The sequence below is a fragment of the Seriola aureovittata genome, chromosome 6 (genome assembly GCF_021018895.1).
Source record: "Seriola aureovittata isolate HTS-2021-v1 ecotype China chromosome 6, ASM2101889v1, whole genome shotgun sequence".
Classification (NCBI taxonomy): domain Eukaryota; kingdom Metazoa; phylum Chordata; class Actinopteri; order Carangiformes; family Carangidae; genus Seriola; species Seriola aureovittata.
Genome location: NC_079369.1, coordinates 620,694 through 640,502, shown reverse-complemented (window position 1 = coordinate 640,502; position 19,809 = coordinate 620,694). Strand labels below are relative to the sequence as shown.

At 41.3% G+C, this 19,809-nt stretch overlaps 2 long non-coding RNA genes across 2 annotated transcripts; one reads left to right on the top strand and one right to left on the bottom strand.

The window, feature by feature from the left end:
- Positions 1-12,177: 12,177 nt before the first annotated feature.
- Positions 12,178-14,296, bottom strand: LOC130171143 (uncharacterized). Its single transcript, XR_008828086.1, has 3 exons — positions 13,359-14,296; positions 12,951-13,105; positions 12,178-12,440 (listed from the first exon to the last, which is right to left on the bottom strand). It is a non-coding gene; the product is annotated as an uncharacterized LOC130171143 (long non-coding RNA).
- A 3,347-nt stretch (positions 14,297-17,643) lies between these two features.
- Positions 17,644-19,350, top strand: LOC130171142 (uncharacterized). Its single transcript, XR_008828085.1, has 3 exons — positions 17,644-17,851; positions 18,208-18,289; positions 18,666-19,350. It is a non-coding gene; the product is annotated as an uncharacterized LOC130171142 (long non-coding RNA).
- Positions 19,351-19,809: the final 459 nt, after the last annotated feature.

Below are 19,809 nucleotides of genomic sequence, written 5' to 3'. Positions count from 1 at the left end.
TAGATTCATCATGAGGCAGATGGTAAATATGAAGAAAACATACCGCCTTCCTCTTCCTGTAGGCTCTGGTCCTGGGTACAGGTAGTCCAGGTAGAGGAGGTGAATGAACAGAAGAGGGGAGTGGCAAAGGGAGAGTCTGGCCAGCACCTGGACACACAGACAAGCCCGAGTTCAGTCCAAGAAGACAGCTGAAAGATAATCAGAGAGCAGTGTGTGTTAATATAGATCTGATATTCATTAGAGGAAACAGTGATATCTGAAGTGAATCTCACCTCTGGAGACTCTCCTTCCCAGGACAGGAGGTGTTCTTCCCCGTCGCTGCCTTGAACTGTCACCTGGGCTGCCTCTCCTGGTCTCTGGGAGGGAAGACAACTCGCTCTTCCTCCTGCTCTGTCTGGCAGGTGTTGCCAGGAGCTTGGAAGTACTTGGCACTGGCTTGAGGAAAAAGGTTTTGGATCAAAAATGAATTTTATGTTTGCATGAAATGATAATACACAACATACTTAATCACAAGCTCTGAGACACACGCATGTACCTGGGATGAAGTGGTTAAGGTGGAAACCAGAAGGCTGACCCCGCCCTCTGTCAGTCTACCAGTCTCTGTACAGCTGCACCTGCTGGATCCTGAATGCAGCTGAGGCTCCTCTGTGTCTCCATGTGTCCTGGATGCAGAGAGAATCCAGCAAAGAGACGTCCAGGGTGACGTGGAGATCCTGGATGAGGAGGACCATCTCCTCTGCCCCATGTGTCGTCCTCCAACAGTGGAGCCTCCACTCCTCCCAGGAGATCCTCTGGATCACCTTGGCAACAGTCAGGCCGAGCATCCTGTGCTTCCCCTCCAGCGAGGACCGCTATGCCTCAATGAGACAACAGGCTCCTCTGGGAGTCCACCTCCAAGATGTGGCATCATCAATCCGGCCGTTTCAGAAGCAGCACCAGCAGCTTCTTTATCACCTGGAGAGAGAGACAGAGAAAGGTTTCAAATGTTAATGTTAATATTAATATTTGTGTGTGAATTTAGTACACACACAGCAGTGGTGTGAAAGCAGCTGTAGGAACATAAACTGCCTGAATTACACTTCATCCTAGAGAAACTCCCTGGTGGGAAAGAAAACTAGAGATGGCTGTTGGACAGATCGATCAGTTAGACATACAGTGCATTTACAAAGTTCTCACTTTTTTAAATTGTATTATTTTGAATAATCTTATAAATTGTTAAATTAATTAATCAATGAACAATGCCAGCAAGCTAGCTGCTAATGCTAATGCTAGCATTCTAGCCCCCCCGTGTCACCTTCTGTTTGTCCCTGTTTTATCACCCCCCCAAAAAAGAAAAAAAAGCTAATGTTAATAATAGGAAACTAGCACCCCCACACTCATTTTGCAATCTTAGAATGAAATTGTTAAATTCATTCATCAATGAAAAATGCCAGCAAGCTAGCTGCTAATGCTAGAGCTAATGAAAATATGGGGCAGGTCTATAAACTGTACGTGCACACGTACATTGCCACCATTATCATTTATTTATTGTAAGTCAATGTTAGCATTAAAATTATAATCAATGTCATTATTTATAAAAGCTAATCCTGATGATCAGTGATAATGCAAATGCTAGCTAGCCCACCAATAAAGGAGAAAAAAGCTAATTCTAGCTGCTAATGCTATCAAGCTAGCCCCACCCCTCTGTTTGTCCCTGTTTTTTCACCAAAAGGAGGGGAAAAAAAGCTATTGCTAATGCTACATCGCTAGCCCCGTCCCCTCTTCTGTTCTGTCCATGTTTTTTTCACCAATAAAGAAAATAATTTAAAGGGAAAAGAAGAAATGCTTTTGTGGACATCTGTGTACATGCGCATTCTAACGTTAGAAACTAGCTAACATTAGTGAGTTAAACTATAACTTAAGGCTAACGTTAGAAACTAGCTAACATTAGTGAGGTAAACTATAACTTAAGGCTAACGTTAGAAACTAGCTAACATTAGTGAGGTAAACTATAACTTAAGGCTAACGTTAGAAACTAGCTAACATTAGTGAGTTAAACTGTAACTTAAGGCTAACGTTAGAAACTAGCTAACATTAGTGAGTTAAACTGTAACTTAAGGCTAACGTTAGAAACTAGCTAACATTAGTGAGTTAAACTGTAACTTAAGGCTAACGTTAGAAACTAGCTAACATTAGTGAGTTAAACTGTAACTTAAGGCTAACGTTAGAAACTAGCTAACATTAGTGAGGTAAACTATAACTTAAGGCTAACGTTAGAAACTAGCTAACATTAGTGAGTTAAACTATAACTTAAGGCTAACGTTAGAAACTAGCTAACATTAGTGAGGTAAACTATAACTTAAGGCTAACGTTAGCAACTAGCTAACATTAGTGAGTTAAACTATAACTTAAGGCTAATGTTAGAAACTAGCTAACATTAGTGAGTTAAACTATAACTTAAGGCTAACGTTAGAAACTAGCTAACACTAGCAACTTGAGTGCTAATCAGTCTCTGATAATTGTTGGCTCATCATGGAAGGTACATGTGCAGGTTTTGATATATCCATCTCTGAGATTTCTGCCTCTGCCCAAATACAGTTCAAAAACAAACTTGTGTTTTGAAATTTCAAGTCCAGGTTACCATGAGCAATCCTCACTGTCAGTAGTTTTCACTTCCTACTGAAGAAACAATGAAATGAAAATGGTTTACAGCAAAACATTGCAACGTAAACTGAAAATTTCTGCATGACTTGAAACCATTAACAATAAATGACAAAATGTTTTTGTAATTTGAATGAACTGACCCTTTAAACATACAAATGCACAACATAAATGCACACGACAGCAGGGGAGACATAAATGGAAGAGGAGTGGTGGCACTCAGATGAATCCAAATCCACATGCCACCTTCACCGCCACCATTTATCATTTAATGTATTCATCCTCTCCAAACCTAATGCCCTGACAAAGAGAGGCTTATTCAGCCCTCCCTAACACACAGATTAGCCCCAGACAGACTACACATACAGACGCCCGCACAGAGGAGGAGGAAGAGATGAACACATAAACAGTGGGAGGGCAAGTCAAGTGGAGCGTCACCCATTGGGAGAAAAGAGGAACCCGGCAAAAATAACAGACGGTATTCAACAGTGTGACACCTCTCCAATCCACTGTCGATTGGAGAGGTGTCGGAAACTCATTACCTTACAGCCTGATGAGTAACATGTTCACCGTGTCGAGATGCTTACATGTTACCTGAGCAGATGAATGTCACTACTCTCCTGTTGTTGCATTGATCTAACACAGACTCCATATGTAACAGCAGCTGTAGGTACAGCTGCTGTTCAGGGGGCAGAGAGAGGAGGATGACAAACTCATAAAGAGTCTGTCACTGAGCTGAGCCAGCTTGTAGAACAAACAGCTAAAAGGGTATGAAAGAAAGCCTCCTCTCGGTCTTCTCTTCCCACCACTCCCGTCTCTCTCCATCCTTCACTCTGACTGTGTTTTCATCCCTCGCTCTCCTCTGTCATCTGAACAAGGACATTCGGTGCATCACCACCAAAAAAGAAAAAATCTCATCTCCATCTCCACTCATGGCTGTTGCTATGGCCACAGCAAGCAATAGACCCGGCTGTGCGGCTTCACTCCACACCGAACGAGCCTGCTTATACCCTTACATGTTCACTGTGTCAGATCTACGAGGAAACACACAAACATCAGCAACAGCTTCCTCGCTGTCGACCACATGCTTCGTGGCTTCCCACTGATCCGGGCTCTGGATTCACACTGGAACATCATTACATCAAGGAAATGAGTTTTGTCATGAATACAGTTTCTGTCTGCTTCCTGGTGATGAAGTTGTTATGAGGAGCCACTTGAGGGGTCTATTGACAGCTGTCGAGTGTGGCCATAGGGGCAGATTGATAAGCAAGTGTGTTAACTGGCATTTGGCAGAATGGAGATAGATTAGATTTAAGTAATGACTGGCTGAACGGCATTTAAATGTGGAGTCCTGCTCCGTCTCCCTGCAACTGTCACATGCTCATTAAGAGCATCAGAGCATGTCATTAACATACACCCATACGCTCACTAAAGCGTATCATTAAATAGATTTAATTATCTAAGTTTCTGAGTCTCTGAATAATGACAACAAGTGCACAGTGCATTCAACTTCCAAACAAATGACTCTCGTCAGTACATTTCTAATTAGTGCAGAGAAGAGGAAAAAGATTGGTATTAACCTGGGCTTAGTCAGTGTGTGCGTGTGTGTGTGTGTGTGTAGGTGTGTGTGTGTGTGTGTGTGTGTGTGTTTATGTGTGTATTCATTCTCAAGTAATTATATTTCCAGGCAGTGCTGAGCAGAGAGGGGCAGGCCTGTGTGTATATTCCATTCGGCTTATCAGACGTGTCCAATCCTGAGGCAGATCAGATCGAACTGTAAAAGCTCATTAATTACGGATGGTTGCTGAGCGACAGAGAAAGGAGGGGAGGGAGGCTGTTAGGGGTGAGGTGAGGGGACAGATGGGTGAGGAAGAGGATGGCGTGCAGTGGAGGAATGCTGAAGCTGAGAAATAATTGAAAAAAAAAAAAAATCTCCCTCTGGTTTGTATTCGAGAAGTATGCAGTCAGCACGCAGAGCTCCGGAGATCAAAGGGTAAATGTTGCTGGCCGTCTCTGCTGATGGAGACTCACAGTGTCATTCAGACATGCAAAATGCTCACACAGCATCCACTCAAAGAACACACAGGAAGATTTAAAAAGGCTTTCAGTTAAGCCTTACACAGAAGACATCAAATCTGTGGGGGATATTCTTGAAAACTAACATTTCAGCTGAGTTACACTGATAAGATTCTGTCCTCCCACGTCCTTATCCTCCGCAAATTAATACAATTAAGCAAATTTACCTCTTAACAGGAAGTGTTTATCGGAGGCATCGAATTGTGAGTCCTGGGGTGATTCAAAGAGTGAACTTAGTCTCCTCAAGGAAAAAAAAGTCATACAACAAATCAGTAATCAGCTGCTGAAAATGTGACTACATAATATTTGCAAACTAAAGCTGGTTCCACTTTCTAATAGCAGGTGATTTGGGAGATGTGTCAAGGTTAGGGTTAGCCTCAAACCCAAGATCATCTTCTGGTCTGGAGGTACCAGCAGGTGGTTCTCATCCACTCACAGTGCTCTGGGAAGAAGGGATGGAGGAGGCACATGAGCACAAGCCCTCATCCTGGAGAACGGATGGAAGACCTGGAACCTGCCGGGCCTTCGCAGGGCAGTCGCTCTGGAGAGCTGGAAGACAGCGGCTGGTAAATAACATTACCAAGAACGAGGAAGCGGCGTCTCAGTGGATCTGGATAAAGCGTAATGAGCGTGGCGGAGCCGACCTGGTGACGGGCCAACATCATCGTAGAGGTGTGTGGTGGAAGAAGGAGCAGGACCAGGAAGCTGGAGGGAGGTGGCCTGAGGGGGAAGAGAAGGAGAGTGAAATGCCACCGGCTCACAGATGGTGAAGGTAATACTTCTAAAGGTGAGCCAGTTGTGGTAACCCTTATCATATTTTACACATATGTTTTTATCAATGTATTTAGAGTTGTTCCAATACGATACTAGAAGCTGAAATACTGCTTTAAACACTGGGTCAGGTGTCGGCGAGTTAATAAACTTTCACACCTGGATAAAACAACAGTTGTAAGCTGTCTATCTCTGTGAGCGACTGTTTTAAAGCCACAAAGAAGAATTTATTCTGGTGAACAGCGTAACATTAGCTGTTAGCAAAACGTCAGCAACTTGGCAACATGTTACACTGGAAAGTCCGACCAGTAAAAGGGCAAAGCATGCGAGGCTTTAATTTGCAGCGGTGGCACTGGTGTGAAGATTTCACTGTTACTTATTCTTGGATTTTTTAATGACTGACAGTCAAATTAGATAATTAAAGAATGATTCTATGGCATTTATCTATCTGTTCAGCAATCATATCACTCACAGGGTTAGTAGTACACAGCTGCTGACAGAATGTTGAATGCAGTGGTTTCAGATCAGCACTTGGGATCTGAGTCAGTATCAGGAAGGAAAGAATTTTATCAGGATGTTTCTAAAAGAATAAAAATCATTTATCAGTGTTTTATACAGTAGATCAGCAAACAGCCGCTTTAATACAGATGTAATGGGAAACACAGAGGTCTAGTTTGTACAGTCACCCTCAGCCAGGTAAGTTAACCTCTGTAACATACAGTCAGACACCAGGAGGCCTCTCGCAGGTGAGCTGCTAGCTCAGCCACATACAGGTGCCCACACTGAGACTCTCTTCTTGGGGGGGGGTAATCAGAGTAACAGGGTTAGAAGCTGCAGTAACCCCCGCCCCGTCTACCACACACATACACACGGATGCATGTACAAACACACATGCAGATGGACTCACACTCCTCCTTTTTCCATTAGCTGGTGACAGACTCTCAGATGAATAAAACATAGATGATCACGCTGCAGCCTTCAGATTAGAGCGCACACACACACACACATGTACAATCACATCCATGGCAGAACACGAGGAACTGATTCCCCCCGTCACACCCACCTACAGGTCAGAGATAATCATAGAAAGTAATTGGTACACACTTTTGAATATATTAGTGTTTGATTTGGACTCCCACATACTCGCTCTCTCGTGACCCACTGACTGCCAGTACAGCAGTGTGTTAATCAAGATTTTTTCTCCTCCCAAGATTTGTCCAAATGATTTCCCTGTGGCAAAACAAACAGATTCTACATCCTTATTTTCCTTTTGTGTGTAGTTGTTTCTGGTTGAGACGGTTTGATGTACAAATACAACCAGCAGATCCCGGATGTCCAGTTTCACCGTCAATGAGACTCTGTTCTGCAAAATCAAAGGTATCATGGTTCTGATTGATCACAGATAAAAGGATTTATAATATCTAGAAAACGCTTCAGATAATGAATGGTGGGAGCAGCAGGATGTGAAGTCAGGTCACTGAGTCTGAACAAATGGGTTAAAAACAAACATTTGTGCTGCTTCTTCCGTGATCTTGACTTTAACAATATATCAACCTCCTCCAGTGGCACAATGTTCATTATGTTTACAATGTGAAGTTCATAAGGACTTTCCAGTGTTGCCAAGGGAACTATTCAGTCCTAATGCTGTCTAGTGGATTTACTTTTTAATCCTCCAGGTACACAGAGAAGAAGAATACGTGTAAACAGCTTGTCACTTACACTGGGAGTTTCATGTTTCTTTATCACAAATGTAAATTTGTACCAATGATATATAGATTCATACTGGGGCTGCAAGATAAGCAAAAAAACCCCAAAAACATACTTACAATCATACAATCACAGATACGACCCACAGTCTCCGATGGCACCCACTCTGTTTTTATCACATGGCGTCAGGTCAGACTGACAGAACGTTCAGCTACTGAAGGAAGAAGGAAACAGGAAAAAGGCCAAAGTTTAACTAAAACAATCATAACACATTTGCCAACGATATATTGATGTTTTAAAATGCTATGTGCAGCACATTAAAGCACCTCTCAGCAGTAACTCCCAAAAGAGCTTCTCTGTGCCCCCCCCCTCAGTGCCTCCTGCGATGTCTGGGTGTCATTAATCTGATGGTGCTGGAGTGGTACCCATTACAGCTGCACACCCTAAATCAATGGCTGCTACACGGGTGTGTGTGTGTGTGTGTGTGTGTGTGTGTGTGTGTCTCTGCATAGATGAATATTACAGTGAGGGATATTGTGATGTTCTTTTGATTCCTCTCCCCACACTGCTGATGATCTCACTCTACAGGAGGGTCTAATGAGCTGACGGGCTTCCATGAATAAAGAGAGAGAGCCCACGTGCACGTATGAGCGCACGAACACACACACACATAAGTGTTTGTTTTAAAGAGTGAACAGTGTGATAAATCACAAATGCTAGTTAGAAGTAAATATTTACATGTGCTAATTGGACTCATTAATGACGGAGATATGAGTGGGGGTGGGGCGGGAGAGGAGATGAGTGACTACTTAAATATACACCACTGATCAGCTATCTAATTGGAGCTTTGTAATGCACACACACACACACACAGAGCACTGTTTGTGTACTGGTGTGTTTGGCTGTAGGAGAGGAATGATTAATACCTTGCTCAGATACACACACACACACACACACACACACACACACACACACACACACACACACACACACACACACACACACACACGCAGACTCTTCACTGAACCCCTGTCTCCAAAGAGGCTTTCAAGTAAATTGAGTTTGGGTTTAGGGTCCTGTTTGTATTAATGAGTCCACTGCCGGTTGAGTCAGACCCAGCGCTCTGTGTTATTACCTGCTTGATAATGAATGCCAGCTTGACTAGCAGCAGTCAGTGGAGGCTGCCACACGCAGCAGATAGTGTTATAACTTGCCGCTGGCTAGCAAGAATAGATTAGTTGTGAGGTTGTATCGTGGGGGCGGGGTATTTTTATTTGGCTATGTCCCCCCACACAAATGAGTAATTGTGCCCCAAACCCACTCACCTGCAGTCCCAACCTTTGTGTTTCATTCATTTATTTATATTTATCACATTAAAAGTGAAAACCTTTTAAAACAAAAATAAACACCTCCTCGTGGACGTATCCCTCTGCCACTCAAACTAGTTCCAGGTCACATCCCTGTTTATCCACAGTCAAACCTTTGTGTTTTCTGAGGTCACCATGACCTTGACCTTTGGCCACCAAAATCTAACCAGCTCGTCCTTGAGAAGTGAATGTTTGTGCCAAATTTGAAAAACCTCCATCAAAGTGTTACTGAGATATCGTGTGGGCCGGCTGGGAGGAATAAAAACACCCTGTTGGTTTTATTTGCATAACATCACATTTGGGGAAGTAGTATGCTCAATGGTCTGGTGCATGACCTATGACCTTTGACCTACTGGTTTGATTTATCGTTGTGAGCAAGTGACACCAGGGGTCACATTAACCTATACTTTCAAATGATCTGTGTGTGTGTGTGTGTGTGTGTGTGGCCAACTCATATTATGAAGCACTTTCATCCTAAATGTTGGAATAATTGTATATATAATTATCTCATATTTGATAATACATAACCATCTATCCTGCCTTGCTGTTCAGACCATATATGTAGTCAGTCTGTACCTTGTCCTTAACATGACCAAGTATCCTGCTTTATTGCTGTGAACATATATGAAGTTAGTATGTGTCTTATCTTTAACATGCCTGCTTTACTGCCCTAACCATATATGTAGTTGTTTTTGTGATGAGTTGTTTAACAGGACGCAGATGGTGGAGGAGACCACAGGCGGACATCAGTCTGTTCTACTTCTATACCATGAAATAAACATTTGTACCATGTATCACAATCACCCCCATATCATATTCACACATCATATTCATTCATTATGTTCATTGATTATATTCACTCATTGTATTATGTTATCCTTTGTATTACCTTTGACATCCTTTATGTTACACTTGGTATGACCTTCAACCCTTTAAGATAAACGACGTCTTGCTGCTGGAAGAATGTCTGGAATGCCTTGTGTGATAATAAAAAGAGAGGAGACGATGGAGTTTGCTCAGAGCGGGTTTGGAGATTGTAACTGAGCAAATCTCTGTCCGTTCTCCTCGCGAGTAAGAAATAACGCCCTTGTCTTTCTCTTCTGTGTGTCAGTATTAAATGTCTTAGGTGGTGTAAACCTGACACTAAATGTAGCCGGCACCCCCAACTCCACAGTTACCCTAATGCCCCCTGATTAGATTTGTTCTGACGATCTCCCTGGACTAAACAATGATGGCAAATACAGATGGAAACTGTGGCGGGTCTGGAAGCTTAAAGGACTTTGACAATTACTTTCTACTAGACCTTGATCAAACAGCATCAGCAAATAATTGAATGCATTTGTGTGAACCTTCAAGGAGCAGCAGATTGGTGGCATTCACTACACAGGATAATACGATGAGCGCCTGGAGCTTCAAACTATTTTAGAGGTAATTTGGTAAACATTTCTGAGATGAACTTATCCCACTCTGGGAAGCCCTGCTCATCACTGACACTAATACACAGCACTGTTTCAGAGGAGAAAGTGGAGGCTGCATGCACACAGTTAAAATACAGGTGTGAGGGACCAGGGTATTCTCTCGTCCTCAGCCTGCAGAGCGGCAGTGGCCGACACAGCGGGCGAATAGCTGATATATGGAGCTGGGCGTTTAAATAGGCCGTTCCATTATGTGAATGGGTGTGAAGATGGCACTTAGAGGAAGCAGCTGATCATCTGCTCATCTAGGTGGCACAAATGACTTTGTGTTCCCGCCTAGAACCTACGCTTCTAGCGGCTTAATTAAACCACTGGACACAGTAAACCACAGCTTCACTGTCTGTGCGCTCGCTTTTTCTCAGCTGCAAAAAATGTACTAAAACATTGTTCCAGTGATTACTCCATCCACTTACATGTCTATAGCACAGAGAAGCCTTCTCTCCCGAGCCGCTCGAATGTTGCTGCGGGAAAAATACGAAATCACTGACTGAAGTACAGAAGCAACATGAATTAAACATCACAAAGTAATTACATATCTTGACATACATCTTATTAGCAGAGCTGAGCCTGTGTGTAAACTGTGTCACTGCTTCCAACTGTAAAGAATTCCACACAGACACATCTTGATTTTCTGGATTTCTGAGTTTCCCCCCAAAAAAAAAAACAAAAAAAAAATCATCCTTCATCCTCTGGAGAGTCGGGCTGTTGCTCATTGAGAGTCCATCAAAGTTATCTGGTGAACCAAAAGCTCAGGTAACTATGAATGCAGAGATGAATCTGTCAGAATGTGTCAAACATGAAGAAACAAAACCTGTTCCATCGCTCATCACTCTTCTGCTGCTCGGAGGAATCACAGCTACCAGGAGCTCTGAGGAACCAGAGGATGGACAGAGAGGCTGAACTGGTGGCTGTCGTTTGCAGGAAAGTGGACACTGGGTTTCTTCAGGCTTTGTCACACACAATTTCTTGAAAACACTTCATAGTTTAAACCAGAGTCACTTTTCTACACTTTTGCGAGCACTACATAATTTCTAGGCGTACATATATTATCATATGGTATATAACAGTAAATATTTCATATATATATGATGGTCAGAGGTGGTCAGTACTGGAGCGCACCTATAACGTGTGTGCCGTTAAGTTGTGGCTCATTAGGTAAACTCTCTTCCTACTGTGACAATTTCACATAGATCAGTCAAATATGATCACATGATCAGATGTTAGACTAACTTTATGAACAGTTTGATCATGTTGACAAACATCCAGCTCAGTGACATCAGACCGCACCATGGATGTAGCAGGTTGTAGTTAGCTTAGCATTAAGCAGCAGGTTAAATGAACACAAGTCGTTTGTGTTTTGAATGATTTCTAATGAAGCCACATTGGAAAGATCCATTCAGAGAAGAAGCTAAGCTAACAGGCTAGGCTACAAAAACACAGCTAAGATAGCTTTCATTTCCAGCAGCACATCATGTTCAAGTGTAACAGACTGACTTTGTCATGCGTCTTTACTAATTAACCATTTAATTCAGCGAACAGCTCAGAGGCAGCTTTTAAGGCGGAATGATTTCTTGCGTGTTACTCAATTCATGATTGACGTTTAGAAATCAATCGATACCCCTTAAATGTCAATATGACAACTTTGACCATTTCATTAGTTTTAATTTGCTCTCTACACGACAGACTCTGATGAAATAAGTATGAACAAATAATATGATGAACTGCATATATTATGTACTGTATAGAAGCACATAGAACTTCACATAAACTTGGATTCATTCATTCATGGTGTATTGCTTGGTATTAACTGAATAACACATTAATTAATCAAGGACAGAATCAGCCTAAATTGACTGACAGCAACAGGGATCAACAGATTTTTCAGGGCTGATTCAGAAATATTCAGAACAGTGGCGGCTGCTGGTCTTATAAGGAGGGGAAGCTCATTTTCGGCCTACATTATAAAATGTGTCCGTTTATTTATATGTAAATTCGCAGAGTGACAGAAGAGAGTCGCCAAACACAAAGCTAGTCGTTTTTAACAAAGACAAAGTCGCTGAGGATCAGTAACGTCTCCAAATCAACTCCGAACAACGGAATGAAAAACTTGAAAACTGCTCCGGTGGATGCTAATACTTCAAGATCGCTAATTCGCTCATTTCGCTGTCAATCAAAAAGGGACTCAGCCTCAGACAGATCATCCAATCATCATGCAGAAGCCGAGCGTCCGGGCCAGCCCACTGTCCCATAGACCCCCAGAGACGCTGAGCGTCCGATGGGCGGGACAAAGCCCAGCATTTATCCAATGACCGTCTAGTTTGGCTGCAGTGGAACAACCCACTCTCTGCTTCCCCAGTGACGTCAGGAGACGCTCGGCGTCTACACTGTGTAAAGCTCTGTGGCGCTGCGGGAGGAAGGAGGAGGAGTCAGGTCGGTTACCTGTGATAAGGAGCTGATTCTGAACAAAAGATGAACGTGTTCTAGCGCATATTTAGTCAATGAAATGTACATACAACAGAACATATTTGACCACTTATTTTGTTGACATTTTAGGGGAAGCTGAGCTTCCCTTGCAGTCTTAGAGCGATCGCCACTGATTCAGACCCGATGCCAACACAAAACTACTGCTACATAAAGACACTCGCCATGGCTTTAAAGTTTCTATTATTTTATATTATTTTGTCCAACCCATTTATATAAACAAAGATAGGCTAAATAACAGAAACACCTCTGTATAAACAGTATAATCTTCATGAAGGACTGTTGTATTAGACTATATCAGTTTAAGCTAGATGTTCCTAATAAATTGTCAACTGAGTGTCCATTAATAATTATCAGCTGTGTGCACAGGCGGCAAAGAGCCTGACTCGCTAACCGGAGCTACAAACAAAACAGCATGTTAGTTATTCCTCACAGATCCCTGAGTCTCTGGAACATGGGGAACAATGAGGAACTGGCTGATGCCCGGCGATGGGAACCATGAGCGGGAGGCTGGAGACAACAGTCCAGACCAAGCGGCAGCTGCGCGGGAGACTTCTGCTCCTCAGTGTGTTTCCTGGTCCTCTCTGTCTGAGTGAACAAGTGTGTACAAGACAGTTTCACTTCACTCAGTCACTTCACTCATTCACTTCTCATCAGTTCGTTTAAGCTTTAAACCAGCTGACAACATTAACACATACTAGCAACACACGGTAAAATTAGCTTCTTCTACGTTGAATAAAATGCTATTATGGCTAGCGCGCTAATCGCGGTTAGCTTCTCACTTTAATACGTTAATGACGTGTTTTCAGTTCATCAAAGTTAGCTCCAACATGTTGTTTACCTGTAAATATCTTGTTCTGCGTTCAGTTGTTCTAAAAGACACTCAGAGGAGTCGGCAGTTCATTGTTTCCGGTAAGTACATTTGGTTTTAAGCCTGTTTCTTTGCTAGCCAAAATTAGCATCCCTGTTAATATCACAGTTCAGGTGAAGATGCACCTTGCTAACCAAGCTAGCCAGCTAGTGCTAGCGTTAGCTGATAACTTAGCGATTGCTATGCTAACGGTACCTGGCCCCGCTGGGCTGATAACCTGTGTCAACCTGGGTTAGCCCGTGGAGGTGTTCAGTCAAAGCTCAATAAAAAGGTGAATTTAATCGACGTTAATCTAACGACGTTTGGTTTGTGTTTCTCCACGTGACCCAGTTTAATTGATCTGCGTTAGTGTAATGCGCAGCGTTAATGTCAGTTAATACATTGTCCATCAAGACATCGCGATAGTTCAAGTTAAAATAACGTGACGTTTACAAAATGTGTAGACAGATATTTGTCATATAGAAGATTGTTCATTTAATACTCAAACCAGTCCTCAACTGAAGCAGACATTCATGCACCTATGGTGACAGCTGATCGATATTTGTGATTAACTGTGATCCACCGTATCTTAACTCAAGTGTTTGTGTTTTATCGTCATTTGAAAGGTTTCCACACTGTGAAAACTGAGTGATCTGTGCCAACAGAAGGAGGACCTCATGTACAGAGCAGCTCATTAGTTTCCATTCATCTGGTTGAAGGGAGACTGCATGGACATCCTTAGTTCTCTAATGTGCTGTGATGATGATGATGATGATGATGATGATGATGAAGGTAGAAAACCTCCCAGTTCATCTTCCTCTGATGAAATGACAGACTAACTGCTGATGAGTTAGTTTATTATTCTGTCTTCAGTATTCACAGGTTCAGTTTCTTACCTGCAACTTAATTTCTGCAGTTGTTGACAGGTGATGGTAGCAACACTTTTAAGAACAGAAGCTATAAATATTAAACTGTGATTAAGTGATGGATCATCTCTAGCACTGTCACCACCTCCACAGGTGAAAGTATTTACCAATTAACATCAGCATGTTTTTTGATCCTTCATTGTCAGTGTTAGTATTTCTAGTATTTATGTTGTTGATTGAAGCTAACAAAGAAATAGTCACACAATGCTGTACGTGTTACTATTGTGAAAATTCATACCAGATGTGTTCTATAAAAACCATCAACAAAGTTAAAGCAAGAAATAACTCATAAATAAATAAATAACTTTATTGGACATTATAAACTACATTAATTTAAACAATTTACAACACTGGAAACATGTATAAAAGAATGTAATAAATGGATTAATTAAATACTGTAGTGTACAATTTACAATCAACTATTTAAAATCAAAAAATAGTTGTGGATGAAGTTAAAGCTGAATTTCATTGTCATATGTAAGTTTGTTTAATAAAAAGAAGTAGTTGAATCAACAGCAACAGAATTTTTAGTAACAAGTATAATCATTATTCATCATGAGTCCTAATGTGTGAGACAGTTAATATTTATTTGCTCCAGTAACAATCTCCCTCTCAATAAGTGATGCTGTTGGAACAGCACATTGATATTAAATATAATGGCTGAGGACTATGAAATATGAACTCTAATGTTTTAAACTATTGACAATTTGTTACAGCTACAGTGGAGTCCAAAAGTCATGTGACTGTATGTCTGACATGGGGCAGAGAGTGTAATACGACAGTGAGGGTGAAGGGAACCAAGAAGAGCAGAGCTGATCAGACTGAACAATGTTATGGCCACAAGTGTTACATTAAAAAATACTATATTATCATATAAGTGTGTATGTTTGGGAAGAGAAGATCTTCATGTGTGGACACTGCAGGTGGAGGTGGTGCAGGGCCTCCATCATCGCTGCAAGAGGTTGTAGGTGTCTCCAAAGATCCAGACCTTGGCTGGATGGAAAAAAACATTATAATAGAGAGAAATCAGATCAATATCATATTGTAGAGTAGGGAGGAAAAAGATAAAAGAAACAGCACTCTGATTAGATGATCACAGATATCTGAAAATACATTATTCCCTCAGCTTAGTTGTAATAAACAGTCTGCTGAACCGTTTTACATGAAATAACAATAGAATAGAAACTAATACTGAGTTTGGAGTCATGGTGCAGGTGCACATGTCATGATGGTTCTCAGCTCTCAGTCATGTTCTTTATTCTGACAGAGACACAATCATTCCAACAGATGTTTTAGCTCAGTCATCAATAATGAAATGAACTAGAGCTGAAAACTATCCGACTGACACTGAACCAAACTTAATATGAACAAACACGACACACACGTCCGCTGCTCTGCTCTTTAACAGCTCGTCCAGACACGACAGTTCACTGTAATAACGGGATCGTTTAGTGACCGTGACTTACCGACATTAACCCGCTGTCTCTGTTAACACTAAGGTCGGTGACGTCACCTTCGCTTTGCGGAACTCGTTTTAAAACACGTTATAACATGTTTTCCCTCGATCTATGGTTTTAATACAAGCGGTTACACCTCACAGTTAGCTTACACACAGGAACTTCAGCTAATGTTACAAGCTTTCTCCTCATATATGTGATTTTTACCAAACGTGGACATGTTTGCAATTAGCTGCTAAGATTATTTTAACACTAAGATATAAAGTTTACCTCGAACTATGAATGCTAACTGTGTTAGCAGCGACTTCGCACCGTGTCTCCAGGAGCCTGCTGCGGTCAGGGAGCCGGCGCCTGTTCCCCTACTTCAGTTGTCCTCTTGCCTTGTTTGTATTTATGTTTACTTATTTACCCTCCTGGTTACGCAATAAATTAAATCAGTAAATTTTATTTGGCAATAACACCTGGTTTTATGTTGCTTCCCTTTTCCCCAGCTGGGTCATAACAAAGACTGCCAACATACGGTGACTGGTAAGACAGCCCATGACACCAGAATCAACATGGCAGCAGTGAACTGACACTTGGCTCTGTGAGCAGTCCACAGTCAGTAAGTGAAATACTGGATGAGTAAAATTTCCCGGGCTGTTGTATCTTCTTTACTTGCAGAAATCAACTGCCTGGTACTGGATGTGAGTCCCACAGCGTCGGAGGTTTTACTTTCTCAGCAAAGTGGTTCCACAAAGGGTTTATATCTTGATGCTTCATGTGAACAGTGCAACACCTGCTGGCCTGAATGCAAAATGGGCAAATATAAATGTTTGTATATCACAGATTTTATGTAAGTATAAGGGAAAGCATGATTGTATTTTATATTCTAGGCATAGATTTATATACTGTAAAAGCATATAAAAATATATATATATTTTGTATGCAGCAAATGAGTCAATACCTGCGGCGTTTGACTCTGTGTGTTTCGTAATGTGTCTCTATCGTGCCTGTTCTATGTACACACTACTTCGTGCCTTGTCTGCACCGAGTGACCATGGATCTTGCTTTATGGAGCATGATCGTATTATTTGCTGTGATTTTAAATTCAAATTTCACCGAAGGACTTGATGGTTATGCTGCGGGCGGTGTAGCTGGTGTCACACGATACAGCAGAGAATCACTTCTGCTCTTGCGCAATCACCCAGCCCCGGACTCTTCAGCTACCGCAAACTCCATACCGGACTGTCTTAAGAATAACTCAAAGCAAGATTCCTACTCTATTATGTTTTTAATAATTATGTTTTTAATAATGCTGCAAGGCGGATGGTGGAAATGTTTCATGTTGTATGTCTTAAGCTGTCTTTATCGTATGATATATATATATATATATATATATTTTTTTTTTTTTTTTTTTTTTTTTCCTTTTGAAATGCCTGTGATGATGCTGCAAACCAATTTCCCCACGGGGACAAATAAATAAATTACTACTATGTCAGTCAAGTTAAGCTCAATGTCTTTGTTTCAACTAAATGTTTAAACTGTAAGTTGGTTTGCAATGTGGGCAAAATAAAATGTAGCTTTACTTTTTAAATGTCAGCTTTGGTGGTTGTGCTGTAAAGGTGCAATATAAGATGTGGCCAGAACTTTATTTAAAAAACATTTTTTTTTAAATGAATTGACACTATCAACAGTGTGTGAAGCAGCCACAGTGACGATGTCATGATCAAGACCTCCATCTGTTGTATTTCAGAGTTATCTACAGAAATGCGCATGCGCACCTGCCAGCCCTGACCTGTCCCCGTGTTGTAATACCACTTTGTGACACTAGACGCTGTGCGAGTCGGTGGCGCGTCAAGTCTGGTCTCAGTCCCACGAAGAAGAACAACTTCCGGCAGCGCTTGGATTTAGCATCACAGAAACGCAGGAATGGCTGAACCTCCTAAAAGACGATATTCATCTGCATCCTGAAGAAACGCTCCCGACAAGAAACCGCGTTCAACGGCAAAGAAAAGAAGCGACACGAGTAAATCTGGATGTGGCTTCCCGCCGCTGGAGAAGCTCCTGAGAGGAAAGAGATGCGGTTTGATGCCGAGCTCGCAACTTTCCTGTTAGCCCGGTGAGTAGCGTCAATGTTAGCTCTGAAGCTAAAAGTATAATCAGTGTAACGACTGACAAACATTTCAGGTGGTGATATTGACGTTGTGGACAGATGTTTTAGCGGTTAGTAGGATTGTGTCTGTTGCTCTCGGCTGTTAGTGACGTGTGCACCTAGTGACGTCAGTAACTTCAGGCTCATCTTGTAACTGACTGTAACGTGAGATTGTATGGAGCCAGTAGACCGAGTGAATACACGTCGATCGGTTCACCATGTTGTAACCACTTTACATTACTGTTAGGAGATCAGCCATGACTGAAAGTGAACTAGGTCTTTAGATTTCTCAGGAGCTTTCAGCATCCCTCTGTCTTCATCAGGACCTGAGCCAGTACAGGTGCAATACCGCCTCCACCTGTCTCACCAACAGCTGAGAGTCCAGACACAGTGAGGAGGGTCCAGGTGAGTAACACGCTATCATTCACTATGAAAAGACTTGTCTATACCACTGTGATTAAATCAGACCAACAGTGTAAACATGTTCATACTGCTGATTCTTAATAATGAATATACCACTGCCTATATTATGTGTTTTACAGTATATCCATATTTGTATTACTCAGTTTGTTGGTTATATAGTTTGTTCATTGAATTCTCCTCCAGTTGTTTACCTTTTTCCTTGCATTTACATTTCATAATATTCATACTGAATTTATTTTTGCATATTCATATCTATCCTCGTATTTTATTATATACACACAACAAACCTAACATATTTGAATATAAAGAACTTGTATGATCTAAAGAAATTGTCCTATCACATGTTCATCTGTATCAGGAGCAGAAGTCCAGTCTAATCACCAGTGATGGAGCAGCACCTGCCTTTTCTTCTGCATCTGGCCTCATCAATCATCAACCACATGACATCAACACCTTGAGGTATGATCCCTGCACATGACCGATATTGTCTGTACTATGATCTTTTGCACATCTTGCCCAGCAGGAGTTTTGTCATTCTAAAATACTCTTGTACATAGTTGTGTAGTATCGTTTTCATTGTTTTGTTTTATTTTTTTATATTCGTCTGTTGCAGTATTCTACTTTATTTTATGTCCTATGAATAAGTTAATTGGATACTACACCAAGCCAAATATAATATTATATGGAAATAAACCTTATTTCCTGAATCTGCCTTGGTGATGATGTCATCATCCCTTCCTCATGCTGCTATAGCCCACCCATGATTATTAATATATTTGGTTTTAATATTACAATAAAAAAATTTTTTTTAAAAGTTTGGAAACTTGCTGTGTCTGATTTTGTTCTTAAGGAATTTATTGTGATATAGTGATGGAGTAATGAGGAACTGCTCAGTAACAACTGTTTATCACTTCACTGACCAAAGCTCTACAAATACTAAACTACCAGTTAAACCACAACCATGTAATGTTTAACATAGCCTGCTTTATGCTGAGGGATGTGTATTAGTCAGCAGATGTTTTTAAAACCAAAACTGTTGTTGGTTGTAGCTATGTGTGTGTGTCCAGGCTCAAATTAGGGTCAAAATGATTTTGAGCTTGTAAAGTGATAATTCAAATAATTCCAATGTTTGTGGTTGTAAATCAACCTTTGTAAACCTGTAAAATAAATCTGCTTGAGAAATTCAAGTTTTTTGTAACTGACAAATTAAAGATAGTTGTGAATGAAGGTGCAGGTGAACTTCACTGTCACAAGACAAGTTTGCGTTATAAAGAGGTGGATAAATCTTATTTAGTAACAAGTATAAATTATAGTAGAGATGTAAAATAATCCTTCATAGCTCAGTGAGGACAGAGCAACAGTCTGACAGGTCGACTGGAAGCTGTTGCAGCCGACCATAAGTGATGGAGGGAAGGTGCAAAAAGTCCAGGAGCCGTTATTCATCATCAGTCTTAGTGTTAGAAAACGTTTTACACTGTGGTTTTACAGTTTAACATTAGCAC